Here is an 18,861-nt window from a genome sequence, read left to right on the forward strand (position 1 = left end):
TTTTTGTACGTTTTTTTTTTCAGGATATTAAATACTACTTGTAATAATGTATTCAAAATTATTTGAGCATCAGAATTGGACCAAAAATTTCTACAAAATTCATTGACATTATTTTTTTCTTAATTGCAAAAGCTTATTTTATTAGATGATGGTTACATAATATTTATTTATATTTATTTTTTTTATTCACAGGTATTAGAAGCTATTAGGAGTTGTCCATTTCTAGTCGGGATGCATTACGCCTTCCAAACGGACGCCAAATTACATTTAATTTTAGGTAAGAAATAAATTAAAACTTAAAATAACAAATAGTCTTTATAAATTTTGGTCATTTTTGAATTGTAATCTATTGCAAATTTAAAAACTTGCTTCACAAAATTTCTTAGTAAATGAAATTTTGTAAATATATAAGACTTAGCAACCAAAGATCCATGAAAAAAAAGATTGAAAAAATCTTCAAAGATTGTCAAATTATTATAATTACATATAATAATGTTTCAAAGTAATAGATTTTTTTTCGTTTCTGGTATGCTTTAAAAATGTATTTTATATATGTAATTTTAATAAATTATAATTATTTCAGACTATGTTAACGGTGGTGAGCTGTTTACGCATTTATATCAAAGAGAACATTTCACAAATCAGAAGTGAGAATATATATAGGAGAAGTAGTATTGGCATTAGAACAATTACATAAGGTAAAAATAACAATAAATTATTTATTTTAATAATTAAAAGCTTTTTTTGCTTCATTACTAAAAATAATAATAAATTTTCAATACAAAGGCGATATAATTGGTACAAAAAAGTCATTTTTAATATGCAAAATAATATAATTCATACAAAGACGTTTTTAACATATCACTCTAAAGATGTAGATGTACCAGTTACATTTTTATTTTAAAGAGATTTTTATGTAATTATATAATTGCAAGTATTATTCGTAGATTATAAATCACAAGATTTTATATATGCAATTTGATTTTTAATATAATATGATATTTTAACATAATGTACTTCAATTTGCTTATATTTATTTGATCCACATTTTAATGCCTTATTCAACAAACAATATAATAATGTATTATCAATTATTACTTATAATGATATAAAGTTAATTTTATCTATTTTTCTATTTTGTTTTCTTTTTCAGTTAGGAATAATCTATCGAGACATAAAACTCGAAAATATTTTACTCGACCAAGACGGCCACATCGTCTTAACAGATTTTGGTCTGTCCAAAGAATTTCTTTCCTGATGAAAATGATAAAGGGCCTTCAGTTTTGTGGGACAATCGAATATATGGCTCCAGAAGTTGTGAGAGGGGGCCCACAAGGGCACGATGTGGTAAGTAACAATATTTATAAAAAAATTTACTAGAACTCCATATTAATTGGAATGATCAAAGATTCATCTTCAGTAAACTAAATGATTAATTTGAATTATTATATTTTTATATTATATATTTTATAACTTTTATTTTAGGCTGTTGATTGGTGGTCAGTTTGGAGTTCTAACCTACGAATTGTTAACAGGAGCATCGCCGTTTTACTGTTGAAGGAGAAAAGAATACTCAACATGATATTTCAAAAAGGTAAAAAAATAAAAAATAATAATATGGACTTGTCTGTAGCTTCTTGGTAAAAACTTTAGTCTTGCAAACACAGATTCCAAGTCCTCTTTCCGTCTCGGGCAGCTTGATATCAAGCAGTATTGGCATCAGTTTGATAATATAGATATAAGTCTGATTTCAAAAAAATTTTTTAAACTTTATATACTATTTGAGCTTATCTGTAGCTTCTTAGTAAAGGCTTTGGTCTTGCAATCATTGATTATATTCCCTTATCATACAGCTTGATATCAAGCAGTATTGACATGAGTTTGATAATATAGATATAAGCCTGGTTTTAAATAAAATATTTATACTTTATATACCATTTGAGCTTATCTGTAGCTTATTAATAAGAGCTTTGGTCTTGCAATCATAACCATTCTATTCCCTTACAGCTTGATATCAAGCATCAGTGATATCAGATTGATAATATAGATATAAGCCTGATTTTAAATAAATTTTATAAACTTTCTATACTATTTGAGCTTATCTGGCATGGTGGCAAGAGCTTTGGTCTTGCAACCATAACCAATCTATTTCCTTACAGCTTGATATCAAGCATCAACGATATCAGATTGATAATATAGATTAAAGTATGTCAAATAATTTTTTTAAACTTTATATACCATTTGAGCTTATCTGTAGCTTCTTGGTAAGAGCTTTGGTCTTGCAACCATAGCCATTCTATTCTCTTACAGCTTGATATCAAGCATCAGTGATATCAGATTGATAATTTAGATCAAAGTATGTTAAATAAATTTTTTAAACTTTATATACCATTTGAGCTTATCTGTATCTTCTTGGTAAGAGCTTTGGTCTTGCAATCATAGATTATATTCCCTTATCATACAGTTTGATATCAAGCAGTATTGAAGTGTTATTAGATTAAAAATATGGGTTTAATTATGTTTTTAATGAATACAGCTTTTACTATTAGATATATCTAACATTGATAATGTTATAAAAAAGAGCCTCCTGGACAACCATTGGGTTGCCTGGTACTAATGATAGATTACAAGAAATTGCATCACAACAGCTCATAGTTATAAGAATAGTTCTGATTGCAAATCAAATAAAAAACAAACATACTGTTCATTAAATATATGAATATGAACATACAGCAACACTTTGTTTTAAATGATAGACTTTGATATGTCTCATCATCAGTGTGACATGTTCTATTATTAAGTTGATTTACCAAATGTAGATAAATATAAGAAGTTTCATTTTTATTATTTTTTAGGATTTTGAAAACCTCGCCACCAATTCCTGATGATTTGGGAAAAGATGTTCGAGATTTTATAAGTCGTTTGCTTGTCAAAGATCCACGCAAAAGACTTGGTGGGGGCAAAGCAGACGCTTCTGAAGTCAAATCTCATAGTTTTTTCAAAGTAAGTTGGAAATGATTTATTTTTTATAATCTAAATATATTAATTAACACACACACATATTTTTGTATTTTAATTTCATTTAATGCGGAATTGAAAAATACATACAGCCCTAGTTCTTCACCTTCTTACCACAATATTGTCATAGTAACCCCTTATTTTGTAATAGTCATTTGAGTAATAAAAATTTAAAAAATATTTTCTACCCCTTGATAACTAAAAAATTATAAATGCATCTGAGTTTATTTCCAAGAAAATTTTTCTAAGTTTGTGACAAATCTGAAATTTTTTTGCAAAAAGTATTTATTTTTCTTATATAAGAGGACATCATTTTTATATAAATTATATATCAGTCATGATTTAAATGCTTTTATTTCCTAATTACATTTAATTTAATTTCAAAATAATTACTTATTTGTACAAACATGATCGCTTTTTTAGTACATCGTACTTTTATAGTACTTCCTCCAATTAATTTTTGTGGTAAATTTTCTATATATATATATATATATATATATCCTACATTGGCTCTCCTTTTTACAATATTTCGAAACTCATTTCTGATGTCCTAAAAAATGTTACAATCAATTCTCCCTATTATGTTAAGAATTCGTACCAATTTGTGAATTTAATTAACAACCGCAACATCCCTGAAAATCACTTATTTCTAAGCTTAGATGTGGTCAACCTTTTTACATGTGTCCCACATGAATTAATCCTAAACTCAATCGATAAACGTTGGCACACAATTTGTAACTTTACTGACTTTCCGAAAACAGTCTTCACTCATATTATCAACACTATTTTAAATTACTCCTATTTCCATTGCCAAGACAACTTTTATTCTCAAATTAAAGGCGCAGCTATGGGATGTCCCTTATCTCCCGGAATCATCGACTTAGTTTTACAAACACTAGAAATTTCCGTTTTCTCAACTTTAAAATTTCAAATTAACTTTTATATTAGATATGTAGATGACACTTTTTTTATCATTAACAAAAATCATATAAACACAGTACTAGATCTCTTCAATAATTTTAACAATAATATAATTTTCACACATGAACTACAAAATAACAACAGACTTAATTTCTTGGATGTATCCGTTTACAACACTAATAACTTTATTCGAACAAATTGGTATAGAAAAACGACATGGTCGGGTAGATACTTACACTATTCCTCATACTGTCCCAGAAACTATAAGATAAACACTATTATTTCCCTTACAGACCATGCTATTTTGTTGTCTCACCAAACTTTCCATCCACAAAATTTATCCCTAGTAAAAATAACTCTAATTGAAAATGGTTACCCAAAAAATCTCATTCATTCAGTTATTCAAAAAAGACGAACTTTCTTAAAAACACAAATTAATTCTCCCAATACCAGTACTAACATCAAAAACACCAATCTTATTTACTGCAGCATACCATACGTTGAAGATTTATATTATTATTTTGCCAAAATTTTGTTAGAAGAAAACATTTTAGTATCAGGCTCATCCTTACACTCCTTCAACCAATTCTTTACGAACATTAAATCCCCCACCCCATCCAATCTCAATACTAATGTAGTATATTCTGTTTCTTGTAATGACTGTGCTTTTCAATATATTGGACAAACCTCCCAATATGTACACAAGAGAATGAGACAACATGAACTAAGTGTGGTCCACCATAAACAAAAAAATTTCAAAAGTACCCTAGTACAACACTCTATAGAAAACGCCCATTCATTTAATTTCACTCCAAAGATTTTATATCACGAAAGTTGCATCTTTAGAAGGTTATTCGCGGAGAGTTGTCTCATCCTCATAAACGTTTCTAACAGTGTCAACATTAGATCAGATCACAACCTATTACATGATTCATATTTAAATTTTTTACACTTTTTGACAAACAATTAATATCGACTTCCTTTTAAGATCAACAATTTAAGTATTCACACCCTGACATATAAAAACACACACATACAATCTCACATCTCTCGTTCAAGTGTTTACACGTGTTACAAAGGGCACACCAGTTTCATTTAGTTAATTTTCGTAAACCAATCGAACAACATCCAGAGAACAATATTAGTTGTGTTTTCAAATAATAATTTTAAAAAAGACAAAGTTTTTTAGTAATTTTGATTTACAAAATCTAATTATTCGGCGGAAAATTAACTCACAAAATCATTTTTGTTAAAAAAGCTTGTTTAGTGAAAAAGTGCTAACAAATATTCAAACATACAGGTAATTAATTCAACTTTGTCATTAACCTTTTCTTAAAAAATTTCCATAACTTTCAAAAAAATTTTCTATTATGTTTAATATCCTGTTTTGATAATCCACTCATTTATTTTTATCATTTTTATTTTGAACATATTATCATATTTCTGTACATTATTATATTTTTTACAATTTAATTCATTATTTAAGAAAAATCTATTTTCTTTTCCTAAACATATTGTTTGCAAAAATCTCATCAAGATCATGTTTCTTGACAGATGTCCTGAAGATGGAACGTACCTAGTTCCGAAACGTCGACAATAAACAAATAATTAAATAAAGAAATTGTTTTTTTAAAAACTTTTCTTGTTTTTTATTTTGTATTATTTTTGGATTCTTGTTCGAAACTCTACAAATATATATATATATATATATATTCAATTTTTATATTTTCTATACATTTCCATTGTTGTTATCTTTGAACATTTTGAATTTTGTATAACTTGTTTTACTTTATAATATTTTTGTTGTTAATTTTTATCAAAGAAATTTAATATTTAGTTCATATTTTTTTATATTATTATTTGTCCTTTTATTACCTGAGGGAAGGTCAATTTTTTTTTAGAAACATTAGAGTGCTTAATATTTTTTCTTAAAATAACTAATATTCATTTTGCACTTCCGTTAATCTCTGTTATGAAATATATTAACAGTGAGAATAAAAGTGCTAGATTAATTTGTAACTATGCATAATTAAATTTTAATATAATTTATTATGTTAAAAAAAACTTGCAGTTACAACATATTAATAATATACAACTGAATTTACGAGATACAAAATGAAAATTGAACCCAAATTATCCTTAATAATATTTTTGTGATAAATATTATAATACAGTTTCTTAATAAATAAAAATAATAATTGTGAAAAGTAATAAATAAAAATAATTATTTATAGTATATGTCAAATTGATTTTTATGATTTTAGTTTATTTAAAAAATTTTAAAATATACTCAGAATATATATATATAATTTTAAAATATACTCTGAGTATATTTTTAAAATATACTCAGAAGGTTAAAGAAAAAAATATTTAGATTTAGTTGTATGTTATTAGATCAGCTAAAATTTGCAATTGCAATATTTTCAATACATATCTTCAATCATTTATTGATTTTAATTGAATAAAAAATATTTAGTTATAAATATGTAAGAAATGATTTCTAATATTCTGAACTAAAATCTTCCTCCTTTATCTTCAAAAAAAAAATTACTATTCTTTATTATGTACTCTATTTTATTTATATTTATGTTACTACTCACTTAAGTTACTAGATGTTATATTATTTAGCAGTTGTAACAGATATTGTAATTTAAAAAAATCATAAAATTATTTATTTAATTTTTCAATTATTTTATTTAAATTATTATACAAGTATGCACTTATTTAATTATTTCAAAATTAAAATAATTTACTTCTTACCTTATAAACTGAATTTTTCCGAATCAAATACTCAACAAACATTGAAACATACCAAAATATAAAAATCAGTTCTGAAAATACATTTAAAAAATAATTGAAATATTATGTTAAGAATTTTTTGAAGAAAAAAATGTGGCTTTTAGTTTAGAAATTTAGAAATCATAATTAATAATTGAATGCCCTAATGACACAAATAAAAAAAGATTTTTTTATAAAATTTATAACTTGTGTGGTTATGTAACAAATTTTAAATAGTTTTAATTTTTTTAGTATATTGTAAACTACATATATTCTAATGTATGTATCATTTTTATATGATATATGTTTGTGTATTGCTATTATGATTTTAAAATTACTGGTTAAAATTGCATAAATAATTAAATTTGAATTAATATTTATATACTTACATGTGAAAGAATGTTGCATTTTGATAATGTGACTTCAATGCATTTGTATTTTTATAATTAATACCTTGATCCGTACAGATCATTTAATTTCCCTTATACTCATATATCTCATCAGTCCACTTTTGTTCCATCAATTAATGTATCTTTTACTATATTTTAGAAAATCAACTGGAACGATCTGGCAAATAAACGTATACCAGCACCATTCAAGCCTAATATTAGGGACGAATTGGACACCAGTAATTTCAGCGAAGAATTTACCAAAATGCTTCCTACTGACTCACCAGCCGTTGTACCTCAAAATACAGAAAGACTGTTCAAAGGTAGTAAAAAAAATAATTTAAATTATATTATCATTAATATAGTTCTTGTATTATTTTATTATTGAATGTTTCAGGATATTCTTATGTATCACCAAGTATTCTGCTGACGAAAAATGTTATTTCCGATGATGATATTTATAAGAGACTGAATCAAAATCACAATGATGTGCGCCCAGACATTGAAAGACTGATGAAATATAAAGTTTGGGTAAGAAAAAAAAAATTAAATCTCATGTTAAGAGCCAGGATATAGGTCCGTATGTAAAAAGGTCCACCATCTCAAAAATATGCAAAGTATAAATTTATTTTAGTGGTACTATATAAATTACAAGGCAAAAGATGTGCGACTAGTCATCACTAGTTGGTTGAGTTTAATTATTGAAATTCCAAATTGATCTTTGTGTCTTTATAGCTTTTACCATCTCTGTTACCTAATGTGTTTTTTTATCTTTTTTTAGGACTCAGCATTTTATGATAAATATGAACTGATGCCTCGAATAATTGGGGATGGATCATTCAGCATTTGTGTCGAATGCAGACATAGGACCAGCAGTCAAATTCATGCTGTCAAAATTGTCAAAAATACCACTGACTGCACCAATGAAATCAACATGTTGAAGCTGTGCCAGGGACATCCCAATATTGTTAAACTTATCGAAGTGTTGAAAGACGAGGTAAGGAAATGATAATTGATTGAAATTGTTAATTTATTTATAAATTTTAGAAATTGTGATAAGTTTTTTTTTATTGTTTATTTGTAGACTTTGTGTACACGTACATTGGTCATATACATTTTATAAGTTATCTTTACACTTTTATATATTTTTATATATATTAATTATATAGCGCACCATAATCCTTTTCTTTGTCAATAATGTTATAAAATTGGTTGGGAAGGAGATTTTTTGCCTTACTATCTCCCTTAATAGTTCTTGCCTACCTTTTTCCCATTTTTTGCACTCCATAATGATATGCTCAGCATCCGCCCTAGTCACTCCCCATCCAAGCAATAGCAATTAGGAATGAAATTGATCCCAAAGTGATAAGTTGGTTTATCTTTAATGTGTTGATTTATTTTTACAGGTGAATACATACATAGTCTTAGAGAATTTAACCGGTGGTGAACTTTTGGACAGAATTAGGTATCAAAAAAAGTTCACTGAAAGACAAGCGAGTCAGATTTTCAAACAATTAGTTTCAGCTGTGAATTACATTCATCGCAAAGGGATTGCTCATCGAGATCTGAAACCAGAAGTAAGTATATGCATAAAAAACTACCAGTGGTGCATGGCATCGTGCCTTAAGGCAAATTGCTGGAACTTTCTGTATCAAAAATTATTATTTTTTTAAAAACGATTAACATTTTTGAAAAAAAAATACTACTTGCCCTACGGGAAGTTAATACTACGTATTATATTTTTTTATATTAATAATTGTTTTTTTTTTATTTTCAGAATATTATTTTCCAATCTACCAAAGATGAAATAGTTAAGATCATAGATTTTGGATTTGCAAGAAAGTACAATTCAAAACAACAGTTACCGTTTGTGAATAACAACGCCATATATAAATACTCAAAAGGTAAGTGGAATAATAATTATAAATATAATAATTAATAAAAAATAATTAATAATATGGTAACACTCGTGATGCACACATTTATTAGTGTCAGCCATTATACACATTTATATAATGAAAAATTATAAATTATATATTTATAATAGCATTAAAAATATTTATAATATTTACAAACAATAATGTGATTAAGGTCATACTTCAGATGTGAAATGATCGGTTTGTCAATGTGATGAGCATTTAGGACTTAAACCTTTATTACAGAAATAAAATAATTGCTGATTAATAAATTCTATAATATTTGTTCACACAATAGATTATGTTAAACAACGCCTAAACAAATATTGTTTTCGCAAAATCACTCATCGTGCAATAATTGTGTTTGAAGAACTTCGTGTAATTAAAATTAACATACATTCATTGACTGCTTGTATTTTTTTTACTTTTTTGCTGGCGATATAATCTCATTCTTTGAACAGCTGTAATATCTGTCTTGTCTAAAAAATATTTTCCATTTTAATAACCTCAAAGATTTATAGAAACTACGAATAATATAGAAATAATTTCTAATCAATAAACTTACGGTTAGTACACGGCACAAATGTTTAATTTGTTTTATTATTTTCAAGGAACAGGGTAAAATATCCTTCTGATTCAGGCATTTTTCATTAAATCAAGATTTGTACTATGATGTAACTTTAAAATGTTTATTTATCTATGCCGATTTCCTTGTTGATATCGGTACGCATACAACGACAGATTTCTATTCACATACACGACGACTAATCACAATCGACCTGTATAGAAATGATCTAATCGAGAGCGATTGACGTACAGTTCGGGCGTAACGATTTTTGTTGCATTTTAGTTTTACTTCAAAAATGATTAACTTTTAAATTATTGTGCGATTTAATTCCATTATATCTTTTTTTAGCTTTCAATAAATCTACAACGCCATCATCAGCCACCATGAAAACGAACAGTCCCCTTCAAGCCGTTCCTCTGAGAAAATTCGGAAATTCACCAGGAACACCTCAGCATCACCAGCAATATCGGTTCGAATCACAGGATTTAGAATCACCTCAGGATTGCCAAGATGGAATGCTGACACCATGTTTTACACTAGAATATGCAGCACCAGAAGTTCTGGACGTCTCGATTAGGAACCATAATACTGGTAATACAAATGGCAAGAAACATCAACATCAGAAGCATTCGGAGAAGATCAAGGGGTATTCGGAGAGCTGTGATTTGTGGAGTTTGGGGGTGATCTTGGTAAGTGTTATTCATTTACTTGAGTTAAAGTAAATGTGTAGCATATTGAGTTGAGGAACGTTTGACTTTTGAAGATGATTTTTGAAGTAGGAAAGTGAACGAACTAAAACTATACTACTTTATGGATTAGACTTATAATAATACTACAGAATAAAATTTTGAATAGTAGAATTTCATTTATAAAATCGATATTTTTCTGATTTTTTTTGGTTGAATCTACAAAATCGCGGGCACTCCGTTCTCCAAAACTGAATTGCCATTTTTTGCACTTTTTTATTTTATATTTTCGAAACGGCTGGACTTGCCTTTGCCAAAAACTAATCAGCACGTCTTCCCATCAATAGGAATTTAATGTTTTATGATTAATCAAATCGATGTCAAATCGATCAATATTAGGCTATGGCCGGGCACAAAGGTCCAGTTTGACTTTAAGTAAATATCGAAAAAACTATATCGCAATAATCGAAAGAACTATATCACAACAATACATAACGCGTATCAAACAAGCAAACTATCGAAATATGTTCAATAATGTTCCTAGTTAATTTATAATTATAGAATTTATTTTTACTGTTTTTCTAAAATTTGTCACGTGCCCCTTTTTACTCCATTAAAGGACAGCTAGGAGGCGAATAGATCCAATGTCTTATTTTTAAATTTGAAAGGATATTGCGAAATAATAGCTAAATTTTTGCAAAGATTACACTGTATATAACCTTCATCTGGTATTTTGTCAGAAATATTCAACAGCAGGTATCAAAAAACTATTAAAGAGACGTGCTGATTAGTTTTTGGCGGAGGCAGGTCTAGCCGTTCCGAAGATACGGGGCAAAAAGTGCCAAAGACAGTAACTCAGTTTTTAAGAGAACGGTGCGTCCGATTTTAATAATTCAGAAAACATTTTACTTGTATTGACAAGATGAACAACTGATTTAATTTTTGGGAAGGCAGATATAGCGGTTTCGGAGATCTACCAAATTTTTTTTTAAAAAATGCCATTTGGCGATCAAAAATGATCATTATACATACGCATATCAAATTATCAGATATTTTATGGAGATTTGAATAATGTGTATTGTTTATCTGTAAGACGGCGACGCGGCGCTTACGCGCTTCGACAGTTCGTTCCTATGCAGCTAAAGCAGTGCGATCGCGCTTTGAAAAAAGGTCAAAATTTCCAAAATATTTCAAAATAATTTTTTTGCTCTACGGAAAGTTCTATGATTTTTATAAAAATTAAATGAAAGAAAACACTAAAAATGTGCCAAAATGCATTTATATCACAATAAAACAAATACATACCAAAAATACTGTAAAACATTGTTTATCCAAAAAATACTCTAAAATAAAACTTGTAAAAAACAATTCAAAAATGTGTACATTTTCTGAGTAATATAAAAATAAGAACAATATTTTTTTAATAAAATAACATTTGCTTTGAGGATAATTAGATAAAAATATGGAGGAGATAATTAGATAAAAATATCTTTGAGGAGATAATTAGATAAAAATATGGGCATTTATATTTCAATGGGTTTGAGGTTTTCCTAAAAAATCTATAATTTTGTTGACCTGGTGCTATGTTGGTAACTCTGATGGATTGATAAATTTTTTATCATGCATTCAAATTTTCCTCTGGATGATTTGGATTTCGGTATTTGTTAAATTTAAGTAGACTTTGTATAACCCACTTTTTCCCAACAATAATCTGGATTGAAAGAAAGAAAATCCTTGTGAATTTTTCAGTATTAGCATTTTCTTAGCTTGTCCCTTCATCATTGGCGTCTTTTTTTGGTACAAGTGCACTCGCTCTTGGCCCTCGATTTTGACCTGCGTGATCTCGATCTTTTTTTGGTTCTGGATTTGGATCTAGTTCGGGATCTGTAGGGTCTTGCACTTTCACATCGCCGTTTTTGGTCAAGCTTTTTCCTTTGTCTAAGGGCTTGATTGATGTAAGTCAGCTTCTCGCAACGGGTCATACGATTCCAACGACGGGCACCACGGACCGTACACTGAAAAAAAATTATGCTTCAATATAGACATGAACAAAATAGAATTGGATTAAATTTTGGTAATCTTTACATCTTTTGGTTTTATTTTACCATATAATTTACAACTGTTTTTAGAAATCTTAATTAACTTCTCGAAGGGGAAGTTTATGTTTTCATCAAAAAATCCGATTCGCTAATTTTATGTTTTCTCGACGTTTCAAGCTATTCTGAATCGAATTAGACCAACTTTGTAAAAAGTTTGTGTGTGTGTTTGTGTTTGTGTGTGCGCGTGTGCATCAACAGATTTTTTGCCGTAAATCGCTGTTTTCTCAAAAACACCTGGACCGATTTCAAAAATTTAAAAGCCATTCGATGTATCTCGATGATGACTAGCGTTTCTCAGTTTTGTGCGACAATCGGCCAAACCGTTTCTTTGTAAATAGCAGAAAAGTGAAAAAAATTTCATCCACCTTTTAACCCGCAATTCTGAATCGATTTTGAAAATTCAAAAACCGTTCGAAAGATATTGGTTGGGAATCGACCTGATTAGTTTTTGGTAAAGATCGGCCGGGCCGTTTTCTTATAATAAAGTGTTAAAAAATTTTTTTTGACGATTCTTATGATTTTTTTTGACGCTAGATACCATAGTCTTATAGATTATACTAAAATATTACGACCCTACGACAACTCGTTTAACTTTAAAAATTCGTCAAAGTTTGCATAAATTAGTATGGTTTTTTTGGCATTTATCAAAATTAGACCTTTGATCGACGTTTGCTCAAAAACGCCTGAACCGATTTCAGAAATTTAAAAGCCATTTGATGTATCTCAATGAGGACAATCGTTTGTCAGTTTTGTGCGACGATCTTCCAAGCCGTTTCTTTGTAATTTGGAAAAAAGTGTTAAACTTTTAGTCCACATTTAATAAGGTGACCATACGTCCCGGTTTGGCCGGGACAGTCCCGGTTTTTAACCTCGTGTCCTGGATTTTTCTAAAAGCAATATTTGTCCCGGATTTGGATTTTTGTCCCGGACTGTCCCGGGTTTTCAAAAAGCATAGGTGTCATTGAATTTTCGCTCTTACTTGATAATAAAATTATAACTATCCATCAAATATCTGAAAAAAATCTGTACAACTAGTATGCCTGTATGAACAGGGTTAAAGTAGGCTCTCACATTCATAATTTTGAACATTTATTTTAAATTTTACGAAAACTAACAAAAAAAATGAAAATTACTTCTTGACTACTTGGAATATCTAAGTTCTAATTATTTTTAAATAATTATGAAGAAAATTGAACAAAATTTTATAAGTTTGAAATCTGAAAAAACAGATACAAAATTATATGTATAAAATACAACATTTAATCAAATAATGAAGTTTTTTATCAGTAATTTTGATTTAAATAGTTATTCATGCATTATAAATAGTTATTCACATTACCCCCCCCCCCCCATTTACGTCCCGGATTAGAATAACTAAAATTACCGTCCCGGTTTTGACTTGAAAAAATATGGTTACCTTTAAGCTCATACTACCGAATCTACTTTAAAAAATCAAAAACTGTTTGAAATATCATAGTTGAGAATGATACTGATTAGTTTTGGGTGAAAATCTACCGAGCCGTTTTCTTGTAATTAACCCTCTAACCCGGAAGATTACTTTGAAGTAATCTTCATGTTTTGCTTTAATTTATAACCGTGTGACAACATAATCACATGCAAATAAGCATGAACTTGTCCCTCGTACTTTATTTGACATTTCTTCTTCAGACACCAACATCATTTAATGTATAGTTTGGCTTCTATAGTCATAATAGTGTGAGCTCTCGAGAAAAAAGCATCAAATTTAGTGAAAAAAAAAATTGTGTTTTTTGTGCCACATATTTCTTGAACCAATCATTATTTCGACATCGGAATTTTTTTATTTTGTTGGTAGGTAATCCCCCTTTCAATTATTATATATTTTATTGTGAAAAAAATTTTTTTTTCGGTATTTTGAAGGGAAAAACAGAGGTTACTTCAAAGTAATCTTGCCGGATTCAGTGATTTTTTTTTTCCCCAACGCGTTTTTACCGTTTATCGCACCTTTTCTTGTTTATCTCTCTTTTGTTACATGAAAAACGTGTTGGAGTCGATTTTTTAATGGTGCACCATTTGCGGCAGTATATGCCCAATAAGTCACACAAATGGGGCATGAAATTATTTGTTCTATGTGACTCATCTGGATTTGCTTATCGGTTCGAAGTTTACAATGGTGCTGGAGACAACAAACTCGTGGATGGCCATCCAAATCTTGGTGCTTCGGCGAATATTGTCATGCGATTGTCTCAAACCATCCCGGATATGGACGACGCTCGTTTTGACTGTATGGATCATTGGCCACAATGGACAGAAAAACGTGTTACGTGCAAACTCTGTGCCCAAAACAAAACAAAGGCGCTAACTATGTGCATTTGCTCCAAATGTAATATAGCTTTATGTTGCTTTAAGGGCAAAAATTGTTTCGTAGAATATCATAACAAAAAATAATTAATTTCTACTACATTCCATTGTTCTTTCATTCACTTTTCTCAATAAATACCATACAGAATAAAAATATCTACCCGTATCAAATTTTTCACTGAACCCGTCAAGATTACTTTGAAGTAATCTTCACCTTTTTGTACCTGGTAGCTAAACGGTAAGTCAAAATGAAAATCTAATGATACAGAAGTGTTTGTTATGGTCAAATTAGTCTAGAAAAAATTGTTCTGACTTTTTTTACTGGCTCTATCAAAAACTCGGGTTAGAGGGTTAACTATTGAAAAAAAATTTAAGCCGATTTTTATGGAACTTTTTTTGGCGATATATATCATGGTCTTATAGGAATTACTAAAATATTACGGCCTTACGACAAGTAGTTCAATTTTAAAAGTTCATCAAAGTTTGTAGTTGGAGAAATTTTTTTTTGACGTTTTGTTAAAATTAAAATTAGACGATTTACTTAGTATAACGATAGAGTACTTGGTTTTAATGAACATACTAAACCATTAAAGTTCTACGGAAACTGGTTCAATTATAAAAATTATTGACTTTTGAACATTTTCTTTTAGAAAATACTCCGAGTTAACATGTTTGTTCGTTTTCAATTATGTGTAATAAATCCATTCGGAATATTTTTAATCACTCATAAATTGATTTACACATATCGGGAACTTCATGTAACTTGCGTCAAGGCAAAATACCAATACCAACTAGTTTTATTTATTCTCACCTCTACCATCGGCATTCCCTTATGGGTCGCTCGGAACACTCGTAGGAAATTAAAAAACGGGTTCGTTGTGATTTTATCCCTTGTGCAAATTTTCATCCTTTGGCATGATCCTTTGGCGCCTACCATATTGCACTTCATGCGCCTTTTCCTGCGCCTGCAGGTGGCAGGGGCGGACTTTGCCCTTTGTTTTCTGGGGGGTGGCGAAAAGTTGCACGTCGTTTCATAGACCTAATAATTTATATTGATATATTAAATATGTTCATTACTTTATATACGCTTCATTATTGATGCAATCATTAAGGGGCACAACTAGTGTAACCGCCTAAAAAAAGGTGGTTTTTGGGAATTTATATAAAAAAACTACTTTATCAATCATTTCAAAATTTTAGGAATGTCTTTATATATGTTTTAAGAATATGTAGTGAAATTTTTGAAGGAAAAAATTAAATATTTTTTAAGTTATCGTCGATCTCCAACGGCGCGACAAAAAAGGCCCTTAACTGCTGCAGTGATTCTGGCCTTCTACGTAGATGAAATCAAAAAAAAAAATTCTCGTTAAACTAGATAATATTGTCTGTAAAATGAACTACGATAAAAAAAATAAATCAAAAATTGACAAAATGGCGGCGTTTTAAAAAAAAAATCGAATTTTACCCAAAATTTTGGTCGTTTTTCGACTGCCAAAGTTCGATTTTTGATCCGATCAAAAAATCGATAGTTCATTTTACGGAGAACTATATATAGAACATGTAAAAAAAATTGATAGTGATCGGATCATTCGTTTTTGAGTAATCACTGCAGCAAATTCGAATAATGCTGTTTCGAGAAAAACGCGTTTAAAGATAAAATGATCGTTGTAATATATACTATATATATATATATATATACTTTTTAAATGGCTGTAACTCAAAAACTATTTCGATTTTAAATTTTAATATGTTATTTTTAAAGGTGTTATCTACCGAAATATGAAAAAGAAACAAAAATCGATTTTTTCAAAATTCTACACTAGTTATGCCCCTTAACTATCAACAAGACATAAATTTAACTGACTATTGAAAATAATTTTAGTTGATCATCAAGTAGAGTTGTAAGTTACATGAACTTTTCGATTTGTCTAAGTAATCGATTTAAAAATTAAAAAAACTGAATTACTATAACTCCATACGATAAATTCCTGAAGTAGTATAAAAGACAAAAAAATCTGTCAACAGACTAGATTTTGCTAGACTATTTTCTTTCCTAATTATTAATACCGTGCTTTTCTGAGGAGCTGGTGTATCAGATTTTTTCTCGGCAACGACGCGTAGGAAGCAAAAAATCTTACCTTACTGAAAACAAGAGAAACATACTGTTAGTAAGCACTGCTATGAATTTAATTGAAAATAAAATGTTATTAATGAATCTGACATCAGTAAAAATTGTCTCTGGTGAGCCATTTCATATATGTAAAAATTGTGGTTTTACAAAAAACAAACTATTTAAAAAAACTCTAACAGCTGTATTATATTTTTCATTTTACGCAAACATTGATGGAATTATATTTCATAGCCTGTTATGTAAACTTTTCATAAACGATTATTTTTAATTAATACTACTCGCGCAAAAATAATTAAAAAGTCATTCATGTCACATTTTATGCATTGTTTGGTAGCAATCATTGGTCTATCATTTTGAAGTTGTCAGTTTCATTTTTTTTTTCTAAATTTTGAATTATATTTTTACCAATCATCTGTTTCTGGTTGGTCAACATCCTGGTCGTCGAATTCTTCTTCCCCAGATGTATCTTCCGCTCCTCCAGACTCTTCAGACATCTCTCTTTCCGACATTGGAGAAATTACGATTTAAAATCAAATGATTAATTAAAAATTTAGATATTCCTCAAAATTTTGTTAGGCCAATCCAACATGCTTTAAATTTGGATTTATGTAAACATATAGTACACTAATAAAATAAAAATTTCCAAACAATTTTGCCCAGTATATCAAAAATATTTAAAATTTTGTTTCACGATTCAAAGCCAATGTGATGATGAGCATGGTTTGTGATAGGAAAAACAAATTTTATTTTATTTTTGGCTGTCTTTGTGATTTATGTAAATATAACTGAAAAATAAACTAGTTGGTATTGGTATTTTGCCTTGAGGCAAGTTACATGAACTTCCCGATATGTGTAATTAATCGACTTAATAATTAAGAAATAAATTAATTTATGAGTGATTAAAAGAATTCCGAGTGGGTTTATTACACATAATTGAAAACGAACGAACACGTTGACTCGGAGTATTTTCTATAAGTAAATTTTCAGAAATCAATAAATTTTATAATTGAACCAGTTTCCGTAGGACTTTAATGGTTTAGTATGTTTATTAAGATAAAGTACTCTATCGTTATACCTAGTAATGGTCTAATTTTAATTTTAACAAACGTCAAAAGAACTACTCATTTTCTCAAACTTTGATGAATTTTTAAAATTCAACTACTTGTCGTAAGGCCGTAATACTTTAGCAAGTTCTATAAGACCATGATATATATCGCCAAAACAAGTTCCATAAAAACTGTTTGTTAGTCTGTTCACACACACACACACATACTTTTTCAAACTTTGGTCTCATTCGATTCAGAATGGTTTGAAACATCGAGAAAATATAAAATTAGCAAATCGGAATTTTTGATGAAAACATAAACTTCTCCTTCGGGAAGTTAAAAATAAATTGAAACATTTTTGTAAGAAGGTATTAAAATTAATTTGATATCAAGTTCTGGTGTTCTAAATATTTTATGAAGTTTCAACAAAATTTGAGCCTTCGTTGGCGTTTTCTCCAATTCCAAAAATTTAAACACCATTTTATGTAACTCGATAAGAAATTGCGTTGATTAATTTTGCTAGAGGATCGATCAAGCCGTTTCTTTAGAATAAGTAGGAATTTACAATAAATTTTTGACTAGGTTTTTCTAAACAATCTTGAACCAATTTTAAAAACTCAAAACCTATTTGAAGGATTTTGGTTGGGAATCGCGTTGATCAGTTTTTAGTAAAGATTGGCCGGGTCATTCATTCACCACTATTTTTAATGGGATTCAAACTTCAATTGATGTGATATTGCTAAATTATATTTTTAAATAAGTAAAATATCGGAATAATATTAATGCCTTATAGCTTATGAGGCAATTCTGCCGTAAAAGAGCTCATAAAATAGCGTTATCAAATTTACAATCAAGGAATAATGTAATGATAACAGAATTATCATAACATTATTCCTCCCTTGTTTATATATAAAATATGCCTATTCGCACAGCAAATATATAGACATTTTCATAATTTTCAATACCATT

General features: G+C 28.8%; 1 protein-coding gene across 1 annotated transcript in view; it reads left to right on the forward strand.

Moving 5' to 3' along the window:
• The window catches only part of LOC113389014 (ribosomal protein S6 kinase alpha-5-like), a 155,062-nt gene that overhangs the window by 132,893 nt on the left and 3,308 nt on the right, over positions 1-18,861 (forward strand). The window lies entirely within an intron of this gene.

The sequence above is a fragment of the Ctenocephalides felis genome, unplaced genomic scaffold (assembly GCF_003426905.1).
Source record: "Ctenocephalides felis isolate EL2017-DRISC unplaced genomic scaffold, ASM342690v1 CF-g0.4_SCAFFOLD_03573, whole genome shotgun sequence".
NCBI lineage: Eukaryota > Metazoa > Arthropoda > Insecta > Siphonaptera > Pulicidae > Ctenocephalides > Ctenocephalides felis.